Below are 26,557 nucleotides of genomic sequence, written 5' to 3' on the forward strand. Positions count from 1 at the left end.
AATATTAAACAACTCGGTACTGTAACAAGAGCTGTGGAAAACCGTTGCTTTCCTGGGCCAAACAGGACCAGCCATCGGGAGATCTGCCTTACTTTGCACAGCACCTGCAGAACTAGAAAACAAGAAGGAAAGACAAGAACAAAGCAGGAGAGCATTAGCAACCACTTGTCTACTGCGATACGACTGCACTTGCCAGGAGGAAGTTGAACAGCTTCCAAAACGCAGGGAAAAGCAGAGTGGAAGGCTGTATCTTTAGAACAAAGCCAAAGGTGTTGAGCAACGACTGGCAAGATTAAGGGTTCAAGGAAGTTTTCCTTCCTGAAGCAGTGAGCTTCTTTGGGAAGGAAGACAGAGTAAAGAAAATAGGTTGAAGCTGGTCTCTGAGTAGGTAGCGACTTATGTTTTGCTGTTCTACATTGTGCAGAGTCCTGGAAAGCAGGGAGCAGCCCAGAAATCCTCGGGGCCTGTTTCAGAGCTCCCCGATACAGAGTTCGTGCTGCAGCCTGCAGCAGGGACCCAAGGCACTGATCTCAGCAGTGCCATGCACTGTGCAGCATCCAGCTGTGACAGTCAGGAGAGTATTTGGAGAGGAAGGATAAAACCAAGGACACAGAGACAGTTATTTTAGGTTAATTAATCAGAAAAGGTTTTATGCAAAAGGCTTCTACAGAAGCCTGCCCGTGCAGACAAGCTACAGATCAACTGTGAAGCAGCAAGTGCTTTAGAAATGCCCTTTACAAGCTGTGATGTACGGCAGACACCTGCCCCTATACCACACACCACAGCTTTGGGCAGGGGCAACATAAAGGAAAAAACACTTGAGGGAGGCACAGCTGAAGCAAACGCTTTTTGCGAATAAGGAAGGCAAAGGAAAGCAAATAGGGGGGAAAAAAAGACTCCCATATAAACACTTAGTAGGGAGCCTAAGTGGTTTTATAAGCAGTAAAAGAAGGGTTCTTATAAGCCGTGTATCTGGCAAAACAACAAAAAAAGTTGCCTTTCTCAGCCGTAGTACAACTGGGAATTACGACAGGCATGGAGGGAGGGACAGGCTGGCATTCCTAAAGCTCTCAATACTGCACAGGCTGGGGACTACCAGCTGTGCAATCCCAGCATCTTTATTGTATTTTAGCTATTCCAGCTGTACCAAGGAAAATCTCCCTACCACCTGCTATGACCTCTACTGTTGCCACAAACTGAGAAAGTGGTCTAGAAAGGGAACAATTATGGATCCCGCTAGAAGTTACGTAGGCTCTGAAGTTATGTGCAGCCACAGCCAAGCATTACAGGCTGGGACAGGCAAAAAGTAATAATACAGGGATGAAACTGAAGGATGATGCTAAGCCTTCAAAACTCCACTTGACCTCATCAACCTTATGGGAAAGGTTGACAGCTCTGCACAGTGATGCCCACATAAAGATCCTTTGACCCTGATCTATCATTTATTGCATAGTTTACAAATCTTTTCCCTACCAGACAACTACTAATCTGCAGGCTAAAACACTGCCATGTCTGGAGACCCCAGAAGATCTGCAAGCTGAGAGGATCCTGAAGTGCTCAGGAAAAGCACAGGAGAAGAACTGCCTGTTCTCATCATGGTCTGAAAGAATTAATGCAGTGCCCCTGAGACTGAGTCGTCACCTGAGAAAGGTGACCAGAGGGGAGGATGTCTGTACATGCTTAATGTGCAAGTTATTTATATAAATATTTCGTAGTGGCACCAAACGAGAGCATCGTTGGGTTTACCGTCTAGCAGCTCTGGGTTTGCAATGATAATTGCTGAATTCCTAAGACTACTTGGTATGTTTTACTTTTAGTTCCTCACAGTCACACTCATCTCTCTGAAAGCAGGCCAGCAACTATTAACATCTCTTCAAAGATTTAGACAGACTGACAGCAACCCCAAGGTTATTCGGTGTAATACTCCTGAAAAAGTCTCCAAAAACTAGAACACTGACCTGTGCTTCAGCGAAGAATTAAGCTGGCTAAATGGAAGAGGAACACAGTTTGAGCTTGGTACCCCTCTGTTCCATTACAGAGAGTAATTAACTCCTCCTATGACATTACGTAGCTTTTGAGAAAACATTTGTGCTTTAGAACTGTTTGGTTTGCATGCCTGCATGGATAATCACTTCTTTAAAAGGAAGTATACATCAATAATATTCGTGGGGAGCTTTATAAGAGCTTGGCAAACGTTTCTGACAAAACAAAAAAAACTCAAACAGAAGGATTACTCATAAAATGCTACATCAACAACTCTTGACAGGCATCTGGATTATGCTGCTCTTTAAAAGGGAAAAAGAAAGATGTCACTTCGAAGTTTAAATGGAAACAGTGAAATATGCTATTAAAAATATCAGATCATAAACAAAGCTATTTTTGCAAACTCAAATGCAATGAGCAATTATGGCAAAGTTTGCCAAGATACTTTACAGAGACTCACTTTTTTTTCAAAAATACTTGGAAATGCTGCAAGATACATAGATATCAGAGCTTAATAACACGCACAGATTTATATACCTGGAAGATCGGACATCCAGCATCAATAGCCTATGTCTCATCTTTTTCATCCAATGTCTTTTAGTTGATGCTTTAAAATCCTGTCCTCTAAGAATGTATTTCACTACCCTGAACCATGTCAAACGCATTATTTCATTATCTACACAACATTAATTTACGTGGTATTCTGTAGCAAAAAACTCAACCAGATAAATGTGATGATACAAATAGGAATTTCTTACTCATTCTAGGTTTATTTAATTTTTATTCCCCAGGAAAAGCTCAAGGAAAGCTACTGAGATACGTGGAGTTCAAAAGAGATGTGCATAATATTCACATGTAAAAAAGACTGCTGAAAAGGCTGCTTATTCAAACGAATGCAGAGTTCTAATGTATCTGCAACGTGCAGTTCAAAACTGTTCACCTGAATAGTGAGGTTTCTTTGAAGACAAATACATACAGTCTGGTAAAAGGGGCAGATTTCCTTAAAGTGGAGTTGGCTTCTTCACAATTCATTGAAGTCCACTGGCTTTGCTGGAGATTTGATGAAGGTAATAGGAAAGAACATGCGTTGAAAGATCTTTTATTTCCTTATTGAAGCAAAGACTAGCAAAGATACCTTTTTCTAAAAGGGTTTGAAGGCATTGGAATTAAAAGTCTGGAAATTTTAGGACAGGTTGACTAACATATCTCCTCAATTCCAGTGCTTCACTTCAAAGCACTGAAGCATTTTAGGCTAAAAAGGCCTCAACTCCTTTGACATCATGAACCAACTTTCTGTGGTTCAAGATCTCCTGCAGATATTTGTCCAAAAAATATCAACAGAAAGAGTAGAAACACAACAAATCTGTTGTTTTGCCATGTGCAGATGTTTTTTTTTCATGAATCAGGTAGCACAACCAATGGCAGGTGATGTGCAGACAGACGCATCGTGTTTTTTGTAGTGCAGGAGGAATGCTGTCACACAGGAGGGGTCCTGGAGACCAGGACAGGAATAGACAGGGACAACAGCCAGGACAGTTGCTCTTACAAGGAAATAACAGGATTTTCTGTGGCTCATGTGAAACCTCGCACAACGCGAAGACAGACTGAGCAGACAACAGGAACCGCACTTGGTTCACAATGTACCAGCGACAGCAGGGAGGAAGAAAAAACCAAAAAGCTCATTCTGTTGGGTCTAATATTGCAAAATGGGAAGGGAGCTCACAATATCAATTGCTCAGAAAGAACAGCCTGTACTCAAAAGGGCAAAAGCAACAGTTTCGCTTGCAATCTGAATCAACATGACTATACCCCAAGAGAATGCAACATCCTCATGCGATATTTAAGAGCAAAGTAGTCTGGAAAGGGAAAAATATAGCCAGGGTGGTAACGCTGCTACCGTGTGGTATGGCCAGCAACATCCTTGTATTCCCCAAAGGTTTTCAAAGTTGTGTGTGTCTACATAGAGGAGCTGTGAGGACAGACAGATGTCACCTGATTCCTTAAATACAACCTCCATTTTCTGACCCACTTCGGAACAAGTTGACCACAGAACAGAGGAGCCCTATCCTCTTTGCAGGACCAACCCTATTTGGGGACTAGATAACCATAGCAGCCCTCTTTTGAGCTTCGCCTGATCCTCTTGCAAATAAAGCACAGGACTCAATTTCTTGCCTTGTTCAGGAACAAAAATTATAAGAGTCCTGTCATGATTACCAAATTTCTAGAGATGCCTTGGGGGAGTTGGTGAAAGGTTTTAGTAATTATTCCCACTGTCAAAATCTGTTTTTTTCTTATTACGAATTTTCTTGGCTTTCATCTCTAGACAATGAATCTTGTTATATTTTTGTTCAACAGACTGAAGAATCTTCCCTTCTTAAAGTTTCCCACGTAAAAGAAGTTAATCAGTTCTTCTCTTCACTTGGGTAATGAGTGCCAGCAAGAAACCCCAGTGGGTTAAAGGCATGCTCTTCCACCCCTAAGCCATCACCATCACTCTTCTACCACCAGGCTCCTTGAGATGCAGACAACTCAACACAATACTCTGCGAGCATCAGCAGTAGGGTCAGACCCAGATTTAGTACAGCCTCCCTGAAGTTCTGCTACGGATGTACACAAAGATTGCTGAAAAAGGCAACGCAAGAGTTTTGTCCTACAGGCTCACCTTCCTCTGGCATCAACTCAGGAGGGGAGCAATAGCCCTCTCTCCTCCTCTCCACTGACTTCAGAGGGAGCCTAGGACAACCAGGACAGAGCGAGACACCAACATTAAAAGGCTGAAGTTGGGAAAGCTCAATTTCACCACTCACATATGTCACATCAAGTTATTTTGTGCTAACTTCTTAATCAAAATGGTGTTATCAAGTCAAATGCCTTATAGAAGCAAATCTTATCCTTATCATCTAAACTTGCAAACACATTAAAAAACACCTAATAGACATCAGGTTAGCTTGACAGGATCTATTTTCTATAAGCTCACGTTGATTGGCACTAATTATATTTCTCTTGCTCAATCCTTTATCAGCGATCCCATTTATTATGCCCCGAATCAATATTAGGATGACAAAACTCAAAGTCTTGCACCTTTGAGGCACAGATCTTGGCCACTTTTCCAAAGCCATGAACCAGTTTCCGAAGCTGACTGCCAGCAGCACACTGGCATGATGGAGCTCAATCTCCTCTCTCCACCTCCCAGTTACAACACTAAAAAAAGATCTGTAGCTTAATTTGTCATCCCCAAAGAAACAACAGAATAAACAGATCGGTTACAAAAGATCCCCTTTAGTGAAAGGGAAAAAAGCAAGTGAAGACAGAAAAGGAAGTGTAGGAGGTGAGCAGGTTACTGTCAATCAAACTTTTGATTCCATGAGAATAATTAGAAAAAAAGTGATTCCTTCACAGCAAGAATTTGTTCTCCTGATGTAATTGGTGATTTTAACATGTGTGACTATCACAGAATTCATTCAGTTGAGTGAGGCGATCGTGCTGTTCAAATTGAGCTGCTAGATTTAATTTAAGAATTAAGTTACGTAAAAATACAGGGTTTGGGCTCTTTACATATGGTGCTGAGAAACTTTCATCAGTGGGTAGCCTAAGAGCTAACCTTCTGTGAGAAGAGTCAGAAGCACTCCGCAACGGCCTCGACGCCAGCATGCCAGATGAGCGTAGGGAAAGCATTTCCCTAGAGGATTCGTGTTTTCCTGGCAATCATGTAACTTCAGTCGCATGCGTGGGGGCACCAGAGCAGTGCTAGTTCCAGCTCTTCCCAGCTCGCAAGCTGTATCGATAAGTTTGGTGGACAGTATCCCATAACTACTTTGAATGAGGCATGAGAACAGGTCATTTCATGTCATTAAGTTACTGCTGTCTTCACGGTGCTTTGACCAAACGTGAAGAGATGTGAATATTCCACACGAAGAACTGCGGTGCTTCCCTTGACACGCTTGCTTATAGCTCTGACTAAAACATGCCCGAATTCAGCAGCTACATAGATAGCAGAGAGCTTGCTCTTGTTTCACAAACCAGCACCAGCGCAATCGGGAAGGTATTAATTTAAAAAACCCTCAGATAGCACCCGTGGAGAAGACTACCGTTATTTGCCTTACAGCCCCAGGCAGTGTCCTGCATCCTGTCATCAAATGCTTTGAATAAGCCCATCGCGCACCTACTTCTTCACTTAGGCAGTGCATACAACAAACACACTCCAGCTCTGGGAATGCTGCCATTTACTTCCGTGACTTTATCCTCATACCTTGAGGGTGATGTCAGGATTAGTGGAAAAGCCTTCTCCTCCACAGCTCCAGCTCTCTGGTGATACACTTTCCAGGAAACAAGCTCCCCATTCCATCAGCACCTTCATCTAAGTTCTCCTTACCCAATGTAAGAGAGGTTTTATGGTCCTTGTTCACTGTATGCACAATTCACAGAATCATCCAGGTTGGAAGTGATCTCCAAGATCACCTAGTCCAACCTCTGACCTAACACTGACAAGTCCTCCACTAAACCATATCACTGAGCTCTACATCCAAACGTCTTTTAAAGACCTCCAGGGATGGTGACTCAACCACTTCCCTGGGCAGCCCATTCCAATGCCTTACAACCCTTTCAGTAGAGAAGTTCTTCCTAATATCCAACCTAAACCTCCCCTGGCACAACTTGAGCCCATTCCCCCTCGTCCTGCCACCAGGCACGTGGGAGAACAGACCAAACCCCACATCGCTACAGCCTCCTTTAAGGTACCTATAGAGAGCGATGAGGTCGCCCCTGAGCCTCCTCTTCTCCAGGCTGAACAAGCCCAGCTCCCTCAGCCGCTCCTCGTAAGCCTTGATCTCCAGACCCCTCACCAGCTTTGTTGCCCTTCTCTGGACTCTCTCGAGCACCTCCATGTCCTTCTTGTAGCGAGGGGCCCAAAACTGAACACAGTACTCGAGGTGCGCAGAGCCTCAGAACATTGACTGCCTTCATACAGCCAGCGCAGACAACTCTTTGGTCCTAGACCACATCCATTTCCCTTAGGAGCTACACAACCTCAATGCCATGCTACAGGCACACGATGTTGAGGAAAAAGGCCTATCAAAATTGTTTCATGGTGCAGCGTGGCACCTGCAATAGCACAGATTCAGAGATGTGCAAGGCCAGTGTAAGCTCTGAAATTTTATAATGAGCCAAGACAAGTCAACTGAAAGTGTCCATGCTACAAAGGCTTTCCAATGTGTTGACCTCTGATCATCCACTAAAAGGGGGAAATAAAGTTACAAGTAAAATTGTTCATTGTCACCTGTGTAACCACATCCTCCTCCCTTGCACCAAATCCTACTAGGTGCAACAGCATATTAGTTACTACCTTCTGACTACAGTACCTCAATTCAGGCAGGAGGTGATGCCCACAGGTTGCTCATTTCAAGTATCTGGTGCATGGAGGTCACAGTCCAGCACGGGGCCCTCCCTGAGGTGCTGCTGGTGTGAGCACACATTCCAGACACTTCATTTTCTGGGTAGCTGACTGTCTTTAGTAAAAATCACCTCGCCGTAACAAAAACCAACACCCCCCTCACCTGCAGAGAAAAGACATCTGTCCCCATTTCCAGAACTGTGGCTGAAAGGAAAGGCAGTCCTAATCAAAACGTCAGGGACAGTGCAGGATCCCGAGCTACAGCTCAGTCTGTATGGATCTCTGTTCACCGCTGAACACGACTTCTCTTTCTTTGGATTCTTTCTCCCAAACTACAATAGACAGCCCCAGAATTAATCTTTATGATTGCAAGGGTAACTTCTCACTATGAGAACAGTGCAGCCATGGGTTATTAATGAGGGTCCTGATCAAGTGCATGTTCAGTCCAAATCATTTGCTAAAAAGTTATCCTCCTATAGGCTATATAAATACATAATACATCTACATTAACCTGTGTGACACTGAAGCAGCCTTTCCAGCAATCTGGCCTACTTTATTTCCAAAGTAGACTCTTATACCTCATTTGAGTGAGTGAGCACACGTTTTAAATAATGATGAGAGACTCCAATTTTCACATTTTCATGGATGCAGTGTCAAATTTATTTGTAATAGGATCATCTATTATCTGTCAGTACTGAGCAAACTAGGTGAGAAAATAATGGTTAGTAGTACATTAAGGAGTCTACCTGGAATCCTGATCAAAATTAACACAGGGTAAATGGAGTTGTTGAAAAGAAAAATATTACTTGCCAATTGCTTACCTAATGAAGCCTGTTACTTCAGGTTTTAAAAAAAAAAACCTTCCTCCAACCATTCTATTTTAAACATGAAATATTTAATCCACTGAAGCACACTTACTACAGTAGATCTGTTTATGGCAAAATTTCCACCATGCCAGATGGCAAGAAGAGGAAATGGCGTTACAAACTCATGAGAGAGATCACAGAAGTTGGGAGCTTCACTCATTTGGCCCTGACTTCACAGCTTCCATGTGGATACATAACACTACCTCTTGTCCAGATGTTCCACAAGTTCTAGGAAGAGCAGAAAGGCTGGTGTACCTCCATGACCATTTTCTCATCTCCAGGCTATAAACAGGAGGTGAGCAAAACCCATACAGACTTACTGCCTTAAGGTTTTTCCTTCCTTCTAAAGAAAAGAAGTCTCTCCCTAAGGAGGAAAAAAAGATATCCATATACTTGCATATACCACTTTACCACTATAGCAGTCTCTTCTGAAACTAGACTCAGTAAACTCCCACTGGTGTCACCTCCACATAACTCACTTGGTCTCTTACCCCTTCCAGATGTGCTGGGATAGCTGCTGCATGCTGACATGGTTTAAAGAATCTATTTGCTTCACCAGATCCACACAAAATCTTGTGATGGCCAAATGATGTGAATGGAAAGAAGGTGGGGAATCAGCCCAGCAGAGGATGGGGCTTAGGCTGAAGCTGCAAATTCTGCCAGTGGAACAGTGTCTGAACACAGCACATCTTTTCTTCGGTTTGCTCACAACACATTAAAGTGCGGAAAAAAGTAACCAAAAAGACCCAGACAGCAAATGGAAGCTTCATGCTTTAAAAAATGATATGAAATGTGAAGAGAATTTTGTTTACTAATACTGGACACATTACAATGACTGCCATTTATGGCAGAAATGCTTTTAGTGGCTACAACTGAAATAATTCTAGATGTCCACTAAAATGGAAATACTCTTACAGGAGAGTAAAATATTTCTCCCTCCTTCCTTAAGAAATAAACCAGTGAAAGCATTTTGCCTGTAAGCAAGCATAATCAAATTCATACTAAGCTGTATTAAAATAAATAGTTCTCAGTTTCGTAGGATTAAAGTATAATAATTTCAAATGTAATTTAAAAAGTCATAATATTAAAACCTAAATTGAATATAAGGGTTTAGACAAAGTTAAGTGATATCCGTGAATTCTTTTCAAAATGAATGAGAAAAAGAATAACATCCTAAAATTATAAAAAAAAGTTTCCTAGCCATCTGAGGTCAATTCAACCACACTTGTACATTTAAACATCATAAAGCTTAAGTATATACCTACACATACACTTTCATAACTGCTGAAGTGCTTCTAGTTCTATCTGTTCCTTCTGTATCCTTTCCCATGAAGTCATAGTTTTCAGTATTGGCTGCACAAAATTACTTTTTTTGATTGTTTGTTTCAACATAGCCAGCAGTTGTTCAGAGATTATTTTCTGTACTGGGACCAATTCACTGAAAATAAGACCAAGAAAAGCTAATTTCTCAGTCACAGGCTAGAAACAGACAACCAAGTGGGATAGAAAGATATTACAGCCTGGCTTTATAGCCTTGAAGGCATGGGGACATATAATAACCGGTTTAGGTCCCTAGAAGTACATACAAGTGTTTTTGGAAAAGCCTCATTACAGCACCTAAGCGCATGGACACTACCAGTTTGTGTTTATGTAATTCTTGAAATCAATAAAACTGAAAAACTCTTAAAACCTAAAAGATGCACAGCTTATAGTGGAGATTGTGACCAAAGGAAGATAGAGTTTTCGCAAGCTTTACAAGCTTACATCCATGGTGTTGATATGATTTAAGGGCCGCTTCTGTGGGGCTTCTTCTCTACCTGACCTGAAAGCTTCCAAGACCGTTGTGTGCTCATATGTGCCAGAACTGCACTAGTCAAAAGTAGCCGGGTTACAATCCGGCTCTGCAATCCAGAAACTAAATAAAGCAGCACCCAAATCCTTCTAGGGATCCAACTCACTCCAACCTGTATAAAGCAAAGACATCAGAAGAGTTGGAATCCAACCTGCATAAAGCATTGAAGGCTCCGTCAGAAGAGGTAGAGTAAGACACTGCTTGTTGGTGGGACACGCATGAGAAAGCAGGGAGCACCACAATTGTCATCCCTCTCACGCACCAGACCCCGGTCTTGTGCAATAGCCATCAGGTTCTGCTGCTCCCAGCCACTAGTGCTGCCTCCCTTTGCATCTCCTGTAACCCTAATTAAAACAAGTAACTACACTGGTCACAGGTACCCAGAAAAATATCCAAAGTATGGCCTGTTGTCATTTAAAAGTAGTCTACTTTAAATATTGTAGCTCTTAAATTTCTTATTACTTACTCTTATACATATACTATACTTATACAGAGTTTTAAAGCCTAGCAGTATGCAGAGATAAGAGTATATTATTGATTAACAAAGAGTTGTATAGATTTAAAGTATTCACTTGCAAGACATTTGAATTATTACTAACTGAAGAATATTATGGACATAAATTAGATGCAATACAGAGCAAAAATAAATCAGCTACTTAAATGAATATTCCTTGTTTAAAATCCTAAATAATTTAAATCCTAAGACTTCAGTCACTTTGATTTAGAGCATTTCACCTTGACATACTCTCAGAGCAGGAACAGAAACATGTAGTAAGTCACATCTAAAATAACCAGGTATATCAGGACAGAGTGAGACTGGAGCTATGCTGGAAAGGAGGAACGCTTCGGAAAACGACCAAGGCAAAGAAGGTGTTAGACAGGATGTCAATGAGAAGCAGCTTCGTGTTAGGTGGTAGAAGAGACCATTAATCAGCGGAGCAAGGGCTGGAAGGGAAGAGAAGCTTCTAGATGAGCTGGCACTAGAGCACAAGTGGCCTGTGTCAAATCCCCGGGGTTAATCACCATCCCAGCGACATGCCCGAGGAACAAAACGTGCTTTTGCTCAGCACACATGATGGCTGACAGGTGAGAGGAGGTATGCAGCTCTATTTTGAAGGTTTACATGAACACTTAATGGGCCGGAAAACAAAAACCATTCACGGAGTTCTGAATTATTCAGTAATTTCTCTAATTATAAAGTGACTTGGAGCACCGCTATTGTTCCAGGCAGTCCTTTCCTATCAGGGCCCATTGTTTAAGGCAGCGCGTTTGAGCACTGCAAGCTCCCGCGCACCAAGGCGAGGTTCTCCCAAGTGTCACTTCTCCCCAGCCATTTTTCCTCCAGCAGGTAATATGCACATTATCTATGCTGACCTCTCCTTAATTTATAATACCTCCATGTCATAAACCAATTATCAGCATTTGACACGAGCAGCACTTGCTAGTTTGAAAAGCAATTAAAATTTAGGAGCTGTCTCTCGCAACAAAAAAAGCATTCACAGAAGTAGCGCTACAGAAGAGCTGCGACACGCAAGCCATCATTCTAATTCTGCCTCTATCAATCAAGCTGGGTCTCGCTGAATAGCGAAACTCAGGCAAGCAAACAGCAATGTTTATGAGGTGCAGCTGGTGGTACTTACGTTAACAGCAAAAGCAGCATCAGTTAAATTAACATTCTTCATTCTTTCATTGCTCATTATGGTTTGACAGACATACCCGCAGTCCACATAAATGACTTAGAGCAAGAGAGCTGTCTAGCATCCTGCCATGAAACAAGACCACCTAATGGGAGCAGCCACTGTAATTAAAACTCTGGAAACCAAGATTTATACTAGTTTGAGGACGCAGTGGTGGGTATTATGACCTACTTTAAGTTTAAAGGAATTGTGAAAGCCTGTACCATTACTCTAGTGGAGGAAAAAAAGGGTCTACTGTTTGTGATATTTGTCCAATAAAAAGGACTCAGTGTTGTTTTAATCTAGGAAGCATTTGTGTTGTTTCAGGTCTGCAGATGCAGGGGAAGAGCAAAGAAAAAGATATTACTTAAGTATTAACTAATCAGCTTCCCCTGGAGAACACTTTTCCTAAATCTTACTCGTTCAAGTTCACGAGACTTTCTTTGATGGGGAAAAGCAGCAACTGGTTCTACTTAAAAATTTACAGCCACATTTAATCCCTTGGATCAAGAAAAGTTAATTTCATCAATTCAAGGCAGTATTTCATGGAACTGGAAGTGTCAGAGATGAATAGACTACCAAGAATGGGGTGAAAACCCACAAGAGTTTTAAAGTACGTCTAAAGCCCTTGAATTAGACCTGACAAAGTAATAGAATGCATTCAGGCTGCAATTTGAGCACATTAAGGAGGAATTAACATCAGAAAAAGTACGTTTAAAAAGAATAAATAAATCACACGGACCTGCAGTTATACTGCACCTTTAAAACGCTGTGCGAAGTAGCCTTAATACTCCTGGTTATTAGGCACAGATTAGATCACGAACAACGATTCAGCGTTCAGAGGTGTGGCTGCTGCATGCAGGAACCTCATGGTGCCGAGGGGTTCAGCTGGTGGAAGCGAGTGCCCCTGCTTCCCGGTAGGGCTGCAGCACCATGAGGCGTGCCAGGAGCGGGCTCACCGGAGATCGGGTGCTGGGCAGGCAGGCGTCCAGCGTAAGCCCAGGAAATGCCGCGGGGAGGAACAAAAACTTCAAATCTGGCACCCTGCGGGGAGGTAAGCCCTTGCTTCAGCTTCCCAGACCTGATCTCCCTACTGGAGTTAGCGCCTTGAATTTCATCTCCCTTCCCCTCCGCCAAGAACAATAAGAAGGGTGAGATTTATAAGAAGGGTGAGATTTTCCCCCCCACCCCAGCCCTTATACAGTTCAAAAGCATCATTCCCTTTTCTCCAGCAGCTCAGTGGTTGAAGCACTTGCCTTAAAGTGAGCATCTGTGGTTCAATCTCCTCCACTGTCTGAGATCTGTAACCCCACCTTCCACCCCCCTTTGTGGCCCCAGGCTACCAAGGCATAATTTAGGGGGGGTGGTGGACACTCCTCACCCCCTCCCGGTGTGGTAACTCTCCTGGTTCGTGCTATGGTACCAGAGGAAAATAGGCCTGTGCCCACAGCCACTGCTCCCATACCTCCCATACAGGGCAGAAACAGCTCTTCTACCTCACACCATACACACATACCTGGACATGGGGCAGGGAAAGCCCTCGGCCAAAGTTGTGCCCAGGAGCACACAAGATCACCCTAATGCACAATCCCACTCAAGCCAGTGTCCTAGCGCTATTTATTTTTATCGGTATAGAGGTAACCATACAGAACTGAGCCAAGTTTAAAATTCAACCATTTAAAACAACCTCAGTTATGTAGAAACTTAAGGGTGCCTTCAGTGGTGACCAGTAGGCTGGCCTAACCCTGTCAGGCGCCCTGCCGCCCATGCTGCTTGCACTGGCAGCTTCATGCAGAAAGCCTGGGGGGGTGAAGGGACCCCAAAACCTAACAAACCACACCTGTTGTGACCAGCTACTCTATTGCCTGTGAAATATTCACACTTCTTGCAAGAGTTGTATGAATTAAAGTAGTGAGTTATCTAAGGGCATATCTACAATGTTTAAGAGCTCTTCTCCTTGCACCTCCCCTGTAAGGAGCTGAGAGAGCTGCGGCTGTTCGGCCTGGAACAAAATGGGCTTGGGGGGAATCTGATCAACACTTGCAGGGAGGTACAAGGAACACAGAGCCAGGCCCTTTTCTGTGGTGCCCAGTGCCAGGACAGGAGGCAGTGGACACCAACTGGAGCACAGGAGGTTCCCTCTGGCCATCAGGCAGCACTTCTGTGCTGGGTGGGTGATGGAGCCTCCTCCTTGGAGATCTTCAAAAGCTGCCTGGACATGGGCCTGGGCACCCTGCTCCGAGTGACCCTGCTGGAGCAGGGGCTTGAACCGGAGGCCCCTTCCAACCCTGACCATTCTGTCAGGACCCCGTTCTCACCTGCTGTCCCTGGGAACCTCGGCTGCTTCTCACCCAGAGGACTCCATTTTACAGCAACCAGCTTCCCAACACAAAGGGCTAAGCAAAAACCCCTGTGGAACTAGTTAGCGCTTATCTTGTTTTCTTCACTGGTATCACCAAACAGCTGGGAAATGACTCCTATGACCCCGAGGGAGCATACACAACATCTCCCCAACACTCCCACTCAGGGACTGACTACATTGAGAGCGTGCCAGGGTGACAGCCTCTTGTGCTCGCATGAGACTGCCAGCCAATTTCCAGTGAAACAAATATACGAGTTAACGCACAAGAAGTTCTTCAGAATCTAGCACCTTCTCGGAAGCCTCTTGCAATACTTGTTGGACGGCTGCAAACCAAACTAGATACAGAGACCTTCACTCCCACTTGTTCCACGGAAATCCAAACAAACACTCTGCTGAACGGGGGTGTAGTTTTGCTTGTTCCTTGAGGAATTTATAAGAAAAAATATTTTTAAGTAGTTCTCTGAAAACAACTTAACCAGAACAAGACAGTAAAACTTTTGCATATTTCCCCAGCCAGAACTGATATACTCTGCTTCCTAAAAATATGTATTTACTTGGAACTGTGTTGCAACATGTATATGCATGGGAAGACTAAGCAGAGAGCCACATATGTGAACACTGGAGATTTAAGTTTTCTGCAGATTACATTTAAATTTCAGTGATCATGTGCCACAAAACACATATATAACATAAAATATACTTTTTTTTTTTACTTACATCAGTTTGTAACATGAGGTAATTCCCTGAGACTCTGCCTCATCGGTACCTTCTAAGCTCTGGAGATGCTACCACTGATGAGCTGTTCTGTTTACCTACATCAAGTCAGTACAGCTTCTATGAAGAAAATTAAGATAACCCAAACCAAGTGGTGCGGAAGAGACAGAACACATGCTGAGATGTTAAGTCACCTCACTGTTTCCAGTGCTTTTGGACCTGATCCCAAGTTCACAAGAATGAAATACCTTTTCATTTATTTTTAAGGAATGTTGGATTCAGTTTAAGAAGTCCTTTTTGTCTGCAGAAAAAGCTACTGGATAAGACCCCAGTAACTGCTTTATGGATACTTACATAGCTGAATTAATAACTCAAGTTGTAACCAAGCAATTAACTGATTAAGGATCAAAGATGCTCCATCAACCAGGTTTTATTTCTTAAAAACAATCCTCACTTCATACCTTCAGTGGCAACTAAGCCTCTGCCTTCCATTCTTTAGGATTGTAAATCGTTACTGTTGAACAGAGATGAAAAATTCTGCATTCAAAACTTCTCCAGTTACTTAATTTTGTGAAATGCAAGCCCAACAAAACACATTACAGCTTCTCACAGAGCAGAAGTACAGAACATGAATCAGCTATTCAAATTGAACTCTTATAACCTAAGAGACAAAGCTTATACGCAAAGCAGCGCACGCTTTTTTTTAAACCAGGTGCAAGCTTGTGAAAACGTGTTATCTTGTTGCTAATAGCGATCACCAACTGGGATTTGATAAAAGGACAACTAGGCTTAGCCTACTTCAGAAAGGAACTCATTAAAAAACAGGAGAAGAAAAGAAAAAGCACTCAATGTAACAAACAACAAGAGATTATCCCTTGCAGCAGTCTCCACCTGTGATTACAGGCTTTAGCAGTAATATGTAACACTGTCCACGATCCTAGGGAACGCTGAAGATGCGTGCCTATACATTTTTTCAACTGTAACGCCGTATCACATAAATGAGGGCAGCATTAAAGTGATATTTGCATTGTATTCTGAAGACATTCTTAAAGATTTTTTTTTTTTTACAATTTATATTTTATACTACAGAAATCCAATGACAGGAGGAGCCCTGACTCTAAGAGGAAGCCAAGTGACCTGGCCAGTGGACTGAAGATTATAGATCAGCATGCCATACTACATTATATAAAACAGTATCATTTAGGACTTCCTATACAGGAAAATTGCACTGTTGAAATAGGCATGGATATTTCCCTTCTATGCACACAAAGCAGGATCTAGAAGATAAAAATAAAGTAGAAAAAGTTACTGTCACTGCAGCTCTCAAGAATACACACGGTTTGTGTAAAAGGACTGAGCACAACCAGGCAGGGGAAAGCATCTAGCCCAGCAGCATTGAGAGGGATATCATTTAAAATTTAAGTGTTGGCCAATGGCCTCTTCCTAAGGACCTGCATATCAGCACAGCAGAACTGACTTGAGAACACCATGGGAACTTTGAGCCACACCAAAGGTTCCAACTTTCTCCAGTATAGGCTAACCCAAGGCAGGAAGGTCAAAGAGCAAGGATAAAATGAAAAGCAATCCAGTTGCAGTGCTACATACCCACTGGCTTCTCACTTAACCCTCAGCAATGAACTGCAGACTCAAAAGTGCAGCAGAGATACCAAGTACAACACTTAGGTCAATAAACCAAACAACGTTGCCACTGCAATGAACTGTATGCTAAATGAATGCCTCAGAATCAGTCTTTGAAGAAATTATCTGGATACTGAAGCTCTTAGAAGACGGTTCTGTGAATGGATACGTCAGTAGCAGCTGAAGATGCTACTACCCTCTGTCATTTGTAATCATTATCTGCCAAGTAATGGTTTCATTTCTATTGTACTGCGCGAGCTTCTCCTCGCCCGGGTTAGTCAAATCACCTTCAATGACTTCTCAGGCTGGGCTGGCGTGGCTGGCTGATGGAACTGGGTACCAGAGAGCTCCCGCCTCCCCTTTTACCAGCAGCACAGCATCACACAGCTGGGGAAAGCATGGAGGAGTGGCAGTAGCATATTCCAAATGCAACAGCAATTTCCAAAATGAATGCTACTCTACCAGCTACAATTATAGCTCTCTGGGATACTAGAAATCAACAAGGTCAAAAGCTATACAACTAACTAAGAAAACAGATGAGTCTGTTCTCAAAATTCACAGCTTATGCCAATGTCTAGGAGTGAGTTAAAAAATAACTAAATGTACACATTCATCATAGGCATGATGAACGGGGATGGGAAAATGGTTCTCCCTCCCTGCAGAAAGAGCAGCATTAAATTAGGACTTCTAATGCTGAAAACTGCTGAAGGACTGGGAGCCAATTAACAGCCAATTTCTCCAAGCTGCATTTCAAATGCGATATAGGAAAATGACAATTATAGGATACTGCACACCAGACAACTGTGCTGATGAACTCACAGCATGCTACACACAGTGACAGTGTCCTCAGCCATGACATCTGCTTACATTGGAGAGTCCTGACAACTAGAGAGAAGAACAAAATTGCTAAGCGTGGTTGAAAATGTATTTATATATATACACACATAAAATATACATATATATACACTCATACATGTGTCTACACACACAAAATAAGAATACATCTACTAATAATAAAAAGTCAGGGTGGCATGAGACTGACAGAACCACTCTGGGGTTTCTTCTTGGTAGAATATTCATTCCCCTAGTAAGATATCTACCCGTAGATCAGATTAAAAACCTGTCTACTGGAATGAAAACGTAGCTCAACTTATCCAGGATATTAAAGTGTGTAGTGCAGCTGATATCTGATCTGATCACTTCATGCAAAGCAAGAACACAAAACAAACTTTAAAAAGATGAAACAAGAAATACCAAGTAAAAACCATGTTGGAGGACCAAGTACAATTATAGCAGCAATTTCAGATCAATATCAATAAAAGATTTTACGGACTGTAAGATGCATATCCAACAATTCAAAATTGACATGTTGTAGGCTCTACACCAACTGCTTCCCACAATGGAAGATAATTTTGAAGATGCAGAAATCAGAGGTGAGGATACATTCTCTGCAAGAAAAGAAAAACACATTCAACTCCTCACACATACCTTCAGAGAAATAAGCAGCTGATATCAGAAATAAAATAAAGAAGAAAAAGCAGTTTCAAAACAAGAATTACATAGTCAATGAAAATAAACTGGTAAGCTTTTGAAATAAGCTGAAGTCAAATACCATCTATGATCAGGGGCCTGACTCACAAAGCTGCTATCACCTACAATGACAAAGTAAAAACCATCACCGAAAGAGCATAGTGGGGCAGATACCCACAAACTTTTGAGGTGCTAGCTACACCAAGTCCCTTTAAAACACACTGGCTTTAACAGAAACTAAACACTTGTGGCTAAGCAGCTTACCATTTCCCACAACAGACAGCGGCATGAAAAATACAATAACGGCAGCTTAAGGGAAAGCTGCCAGTGAAAACAAACTCAGAGTGTTGAAACTCTGGGATAAAGAGATGACCAATAAAAGAAATCCCCTAACTCTTCTAGGCTGAGAAAAACAGAGGGACAAAAAGAGGTAAATTAAGGTATACTCAAAATAGCAGATGCGTATATATATATATATATATATATTTTAAAAGATATTATGTTCCCTTCCACAGCGAACAGGAAGTTTCCTCCAGCATCATCTTCACCATGGAAAAAGGATGCAGCAAGTCACGCATCACACGTGAAATGCTCGCCCAAGTCTCTTTTCCCTAACCATGCATGTTAGGATGTCCCCACAGAAACTTACTTTTAGCATTATAAAACAAAACAGAAGTAAAACACTGTTGTCAGCACATATTCTGCACAATTAAACTAAAATTGAATTCGAACAAATGGTCTTAAAATAGTTAATGGAAAAAAATCCCCCACGCTTTCTGCCATTTTTAAGGCTCTACCACAGATCTCACTGTGAAATGCATGAAGAATAATCTACCATTGCACTCAATTTAATAACACTTTAGAACATAGTTCGCTGATAAACATATCTTTGAGAGGTACGCTGGTTGAGTTACAAGTAAAGATTAAAGAGCACGTGGGGAGAGTAGGATAGACCTGTCCAGTATAATTTCTTTTAAATATTTGAATTTTGAATATAATCTGCCTGTAAAATCTAAGGATCAACAGTCCCAAGTCAAACAAGGATGAAGACAGACTAAAAAAATCACCCAACGTGTAAATAAGAAACAAACCCATGGGGGCATGGACAAGACACACATTGACATAATCTGGTCACATGAGGTAGTGTGAGATTTCACTTGAAATTACTTCAAGCTAACTGGACATTTGAATACCTTTAAAAAGAAGTTTCTGGAAAGGATCTGTTAGAACGACTCCAGAGGAGGCTATGAGGATGATCAGAGGGCTGGAGCACCTCTTATGAAGCCAGGCTGAAGGAGTTGGGGTTGTTCAGCCTGGAGAAGAGAAGACCCCAGGGAGACCTTCCAGAGGCCTTCCAGTGCCTAAAGGAGGCCTACAGGAAAGCTGGGGAGGGACCCTTTGTCAGGGGGTGGAGTGATAGTACAATGGCTTTAAAAGAGATTACGCTTTAGGAAGAAATTCTTTCCTCTGAGTGTGCATTTCCTTAGTTCCAGATAATTCAGTTCATAATTAGCATGCAGATAACAGACCAAATTCAACAGCTCTAAGATTTGATACAAGCCTTGGTGTTCTTAACGGTTGTTCTACTTCTTACCAGCACATCCTTGCCAAAACAATTTTATTCTCACATTAATGTAGGGATGCCTTTCGTCTTAAAAAGATGCTGGTTCATTTCCTAAGTAAATTGAAGATGCTGAGATCAGATAACATCTCTCATCGCCATCCTACCAAGTGGTGAATGAGAACAGCAGATCGCTCAGGGAAATGAGAGTGCCGTGTCAGAGGAAAGGCAGTTTTATCAGAGCTCCCACTCCTTTACCGTTGCCTACGCGTCTTTTTAGGATAAGAGCAGAACACTTCAGTCTCCCACCCCTCTTCTTCCCCCCTAACTTATTCCAGCACCTGAAATATAAACGGGAAGGCTGGAGCTGAAGTGCAGGTAGGTGCCTCCCGTACCCACACGGGGCCTGATGTTCACCAGTTGTTATTCAGTAGCATCAGTGACAGGGCTCCGCTTCCAGCCAGTGATTATATGTTACTGCTGAAAATTATTTTCAAAAGGACAGGTAAAGAGTAGGCCCAGGTGTTGCCTGATAAAATGATTACTTATAAAATAGATCAAAAGTTGAAAAATAGTCATCTGTGACAATACAGTGGCCTGTTTCTACAATTTATACAAGCCTGTCCAAAGATTTCCCTCTGAGCACCTCGTTAAATCTAGGCTCAAAAGCTAGAATTGAGTGCATTTATATATTTCAGCTGTGAATGCTGTCAGAATCTGAAGATAAACTACTTCTTCCAGACAATTTAGATTTTAAAATATTTGTTGGTTTTGCCAAGGATGAAAGACTGTTGTTGTTTTAAATCATTGCTTTGTACAATCTGGTTTGCATACATTTAACAGAGACATTTACAATCTGATGAGCATTGGGAGTGAGGAAACAGAAAGGTAACCCACAACTGGGTACTTATACCTTGACACAAGGGCTTGATTCTCCCAGTCTTTCTTCTCCTGCATTCTTCTCCTGATTAGATCACTTGGGAGCAGGGGTGGGGGCTTTGCTAAAGAGCTCCCCACTCGTCTGCCTCACTGAGGGTAAGCTTCAACCCATTCACCTCTCAGTCCCATAATCTCATACTTTACAACACTCCTGGCAGGTATCCAAAAAACCACACGCATACAGAGCACAGCATCTTCTCCTACAAAACAGCACTTCAGCCCAAAAAAAAAGAAATCAACATACCACTTGGCCACATTTGAATAGCAAGTGACAGGTAAATTTAATTGCTTTTCAAAAGGACTTCAAGTCTGCACCATCTACTCCACGGTACCACTCCAGCCCCAACTGCAGAGGTTGCCCAGGGAGCTCTGTGCTTAACTGCAGGTGCCCAAAGAGAGGTAAGACAAACACAAGCTGTGGGGTACCAAACCATTTTTCCTCTTGCCCCTCCGAAAGGGAAGAGCGGTGGGTGTGCAGATAATACTGCCTCAACAACCCCTCTGATGATGCCAGGGCAAAGTGATAATGCAAGATGAAAGACAGTAGGAAGGAAAACCTTTTGCTTCCCACCTCTCATATCACACACTTTCTCAAAAGAGCAGTCATCCACAGGGAAACACCACAAGTGCTCTGTCCTTGCTTGTATTTGTTGCCTGCAATTGCTAGAGAGAAATCAAAGTGTCAAAACACAGGACGCAGGACCCAGAAGACAACATCTTCACCGTATTTTATGAGTGGCCTGAAAACTGGGCTTGGGGCCAGATTCCCTGCAACTCAGGAGCATACTTACAGCTGGATTTAGGCAAAACTACTCAAGGAAAACCTCTTGTGCACCTCTTTCTTTGCAGGGCCACCTGCACTACTTTCTCTCCATGCAGCCAGTAGCAAGGCTGCAGCACATCACCTGAGCTCTGCCACATGTCCCCTCCATGTCGGTGGCCTGCTGGGATGTCTGGGATCTCAAGTAGCCCCATATGGGGACAATGGGGGCAACGTGGCCATGCAAGCACCTCTTCTGGCCCGACTTCACCTTCCCTGAACCTGCATCGTCACACCACCTCAGAGAAGGTCTCTCCAGCCCTTGAAAAGTGATACTGGCAAGTCCCAATTGCTAATGAGCACTTACCCATGAGCCAAAGTGTAACTTGAGATAGTTTATGATAGAGAAGAGATTAACTTAATTTGACCAAGTGCCACAAGGAGACTTACTGTACTAAACCAAACCCCCATCTAGGCCAGTTTTTATATTCTAAAACTTGACAATGAGTTTTTTATATTATAATAAAAATTCAAGACATGTAGACATCTCCTTGCAGATCTCACAGTATTATAAAGTGCATGTCTGGGCTGCAGCACTTCCCAGCTCTCAAGTCCCTGCTGACCCCAAAGATTTTGCATGTCCACTGACGAGCTACATACACTTCTGATGGACAACATAAGTGATTTTCTTTCTCTAATTCATTTCATTTAGAAAATATTCAACCTCTAATCTTCCCACATTTGCTTTTCTTGTATGGTTACTTTTCTTCAAGGGAAAAAAAATTTACTGGTTCATTCACAGAGCCTAATTGGCACTACACTGCATTTCACATAGTTTTAATTAATAGCTAAACATCAAGTAGCTCAGTTAAATACTGTGAGATGTGACTATTTTACTTCTTTCATAACTGTTGCTATGATATTTACAGTATATTTGAAGTAAGACTCCAACAGCCTACTTCATATGACCTAAATATTATCCTTTCTCTATAAAATTCTAGAAACCAGCTCACTGAAAATAGCCAGAGGAAAGAACAGTCTCCCCATTTCAAAAAAAGAAAAAAGTCCAGACATTAAACTACGAAGAGTCTGTCTGTGAGAGTAAGCTGAAAAATCTCTCAAAAATTTAACCCATGATTCTCTTCAGCGTAAGGCATTCATTTCAACTTGCAGTGCCAGCAAGAAGTTACTGTCCCCACCATATATAATCAAACTTATTTTAAATTAGTACCTTTTGTATCAAAAAGATCAGTAATAATGCTTGTTTAAAGCACTGTCAAAGAATGATAAACCAGTGATTTTGCTGCAATGTGCTTATGCAAAAAAAACAGTGACAAACAGCCCTAGAGGAAAAATCATATACAGCAACCAGAGCTGCTGTACGTTTACTGCCTGTTAGACAGATGTAGTTTTTACAGAGCCAGCAGGACCGCTCTCAGCAGCAGGAACAAGAAGTCAAAAAAACAAACATCTGGACAAAGATAAACCATCAAAATTAAAGCCAGAATTTGCAGGACTTCCTTTATGACCTTAAAGGATTAGGACAGGTTGCACTTACAAACATCACCCAACAGGAACAGCCGCTCCCTCCTCTATGAAGGTTTTCATTTTGGTTAGCATTTGGTTAGCATTATTATTTTCATATTAAAATCATCATGCACCAACCACTGCCATAGCTCTACCCCCAGAGCACAATGGGCAGCCACTGCTGTAAAAAGGCAGTCAAAATAACAGATGGAAGCAGGTGGGGGGGGGAAGGCAGACCCTGCAAATAAAGTGGCAACCAGCACCATGTCCATGGTATTATTTACATTTAATTTTGTCTTGCTGTTTCTGAGGCAAAACAAAAGAAGGGGAGGGGGGAAATGGCACAGCAGGAGGGATGAGGAAAGGTCTGAAACCCATGGTAACAAACAAGAGCCAGCAAAGGTCTGCCTGTGAGTAGAAGACTGGAGGAAAAGACACCAGAGCAGCAGGCAGTGGTGACATACAGCTGCCTGCATCCTCTCCCCGGCCCACAGGCTCCAGGCAGTATGTCCGTCAGCACTTGCTGGGATAGCTTCCCTGGGATCTGTTTCCACAGCCCACACCCCTCCAAAGCATACAGCCAACCTTACGTAGTTCTCAGTCCTCCTCTTTCTAAAGGAACAGCACGTCCTTTGTCTCCCAGAGCATTCAGAAGTCCCTGCAGCATCCTCACAACAAGTGCTTCCCCTGGGACCTCCCTGGGGGAGGATTTAATGCCATGCAACCCTTCCCACAATTTCCTCTGGAAGGGATTACAAACTTACCCATTTCACAGCTTCAGAGGCAGACAAACAGACTGAAAAGCTAAATGAATTATCAGAGGCAACAGTGGATTAAGACTCATGAGCTAACGTCTCGGCTGCGTGATCATTCCATTAGAATGCAGCATCGTTTAATATTAAAAACAGCCTCAGAGATTTACGGTCAGCATCGCTGGAGGTGGGAAGGAACAGGACCCGTGCACTTATTGTCATTTAGTTCTGTTTATTCCCTCCCATAGGTGCTATGCTTCTGAGGTAAGAGTCTAACACTCACGGCAAGGTCTTCAGTTTGTTGAAATAACATCACAGGACTGTAGATACGGCGGTAAACGTTACTCTAGTTCTGTTGTAAGGACCATCACTCACCTTGTGAGAAAGGCTGCACCTTCATGTCCCACCCCCAAAAACGTGGGATCAGGTTGTTTGCCAATCTGATGTCCTAAGGTAAAAAGACAAGCACAGAGCGCCTGCAGAAAGCAAGCCATAAGGAATCCTGCCCAATCCTTCACTCGGGGAGAGATGGCAGCTCCTCCATACGCTTCCCAACAAGCAAAGCCATCACTTCGTAAGCAGGTCTCACACAATTAGTTCTGCGAAGATGCTTGTCAAATAGAGCAAGCCACTGAATTCAAGTCAGCCATAGCAGAACCCTGCAGTAGCTGCTTCTCCAACTGCATTTTTCTACACAGAATGACCACATAGACTCTCACGCTTTGAAAGCTACTGCATGTCCCCAGACAGTGGAGTTATCAACAGGTTTTAAAAATCTCTTAACAGAACAAGTAGATGGTTAGAAATCCTGTGTTCACAGCGTTGTTCTAGAAGCTTTCTCCCTTGACTGAGGCTTTGATTAGAAATATTCCCTGCCACTTATTCAGGTGCTATTCTGCAACCGGTACGATACCGTTTGAGCAGGCTACAGTTAAAAAAAATAAGTGATCACAATCTCTACAACTAACTATTGGTAATTCTGTAGAGCTGCATGCAAATGAGATTACGGAATCTTGAAAAGTCGTTAGTGTCTTTGTAAAAATAGTCCTAATTATTAAAAACCATTTTCCTTTAATACTTTTTATAAAAATTAGAGCGTTTATTGTCAAAATACTGTAAAGCCATATCAAGCACCGCAGCTGGAGACGGTGCTTTCTTTTCCAGCTAAAATGCAGGCTTTCAAAGCCTCTGTTTATGCTTCCATTTTGACAAGTTGTGTGGGATTATTTTATTTCCTCAGTTACCACAGCAGTGAAATTATTTCAGGTTAAAAAAAAAAAAGTTTCCCATGTTTTGGCTGAATAGAAAGCCTTTCAACTTTCCCATGACATTTTAATGGAAAGAAATAACATTTTCTAAATAAATTCAAAATGGGATGCTACACACTGAACCCCACATTTTGAGGGGGAAATGGGGAGGGAAAGGGGCCTTGGGAATAGAGATAAAAAAGCAATAACTATCAATGTTTGTATTTAAGGCTGTCCCTTTGCTGGCTGAGTATTGACCCTTAACATTGTTACCCAAGGGCTCAACTTTTTTAGCTACCTTGAAAAATCTCAGCTCAGCCTGATGACATTCTTATCTTGTCCTGAAGTTGTGCCCTACTTAAAAACTACTTTGTTTTGCCCTAGAGACATCTGAATTTCAGTTTTCTGGATAATGACCACAGGGACTGGGCTGTGTTACGTGACCTCCATTTGTAGCTTACAAAGTGCTTTGGGCTCGCTTAGAATAGGCAAAGAAAATAAAAGGAGGAAGGGACGCTATTTAAATTGCTATTAAAGTTTTTAAAATTCTAATATTTGATTGGACAGTTGGATTTTTATTTGTTTTACCTTCTTGAGGAAGAATCCTTTCAGAGAAAGTGATCTGAATTTGTAGGGATATTTTCCACAATTGTATCATTTAAGGTAACTTCCACAATAATATTTCAGGTAGAAGAATCTAAAGTTTTAGCTTTTCTATTTTTCTTTCCCATACTCTGAGCAAGCAGCTCTAAGTGGACTTAGAACATGATTTACTTCGAGTGGATACTGGGAGAAAGAAGAAATAAAGACTTAGTTAAGGGGCCCTGTGATATTCCAGATTTATTGTGCTGTCATGCCTCCATCTCAAGTCTTCTCAGTTTACAAATAAAAGATGTTCTCCCACATTCCTCTCCTGCCAACCCTACAATACACTCCTGAGTCATCGTGGGCTCATTTCTCCTTGCCCATCACTACCAGTAACAGTGGGACCGTGGGCCAAACCCATGTGCAGGGACACCTGCACATCCCCACTGTCCCCAGTGGGCTCACACAGCTGCCACTGACGCAGGATTTGGCAAAGCAGTTGGTAATTCGGACTGCTGTACTCTGCCAGCCCAGCATCCAGCCCCGCTCGATCAACGCTCTGCTGGCTCTGCAAAACCAAGGAGAGCGAGAGCATTCATCAGGAGGAAGGAAGAAAGGAAAATAGGCCCTGAAATAGATGCTAGAAGCAGACCTGCTGAGCAAGACGTCACTTTTTTTTTTTTTTTTTACAGTCACTTCTCTGACAGCAGAATTACGGTAATATTGTTTTCCACTTTTCTAGAACCAAAAATATTGACTTCAGTTTATAAACAACTTCGGTATCTGGTTTCTGATTTATAGGCAAGGCATTTTTACTAAGGGATTTTAATTTTTATGTAGTAACTTAAAGATACACTTATGCTATATCTTATACTCATCATTTGGACGATGACAAGCTACAGATTTTATCTAGATTTACCAATGTTTAACAGCATTTCTTAAGATAAAGTTGGTTTTGCTGTACGAGCCCTCCATCGGTCAGCAGGTAAAATTCTGTTTCTACAGAAGCAAGCAGTACTTTTAAAGCTCTTTCTACCTTTAAGGCAATAATAGCATTATGCATCAGGAAAGATTTATCAAAGTTACAGACCAAGAATATGTACTTCAGTATCACTAAATAAGTGCCATTCATTCTGTACCGCTGCTCAGATGAATACCCCAAAAAGAATTAAAAAA

At 42.2% G+C, this 26,557-nt stretch overlaps 1 protein-coding gene across 13 annotated transcripts in view; it reads right to left on the reverse strand.

Annotated features, from left to right (window-relative positions):
* Positions 1-26,557, reverse strand: part of KLHL29 (kelch like family member 29) — a 391,073-nt gene that overhangs the window by 330,067 nt on the left and 34,449 nt on the right. The window lies entirely within an intron of this gene.

The sequence above is a fragment of the Cygnus olor genome, chromosome 3 (genome assembly GCF_009769625.2).
Source record: "Cygnus olor isolate bCygOlo1 chromosome 3, bCygOlo1.pri.v2, whole genome shotgun sequence".
NCBI classification, from domain to species: domain Eukaryota; kingdom Metazoa; phylum Chordata; class Aves; order Anseriformes; family Anatidae; genus Cygnus; species Cygnus olor.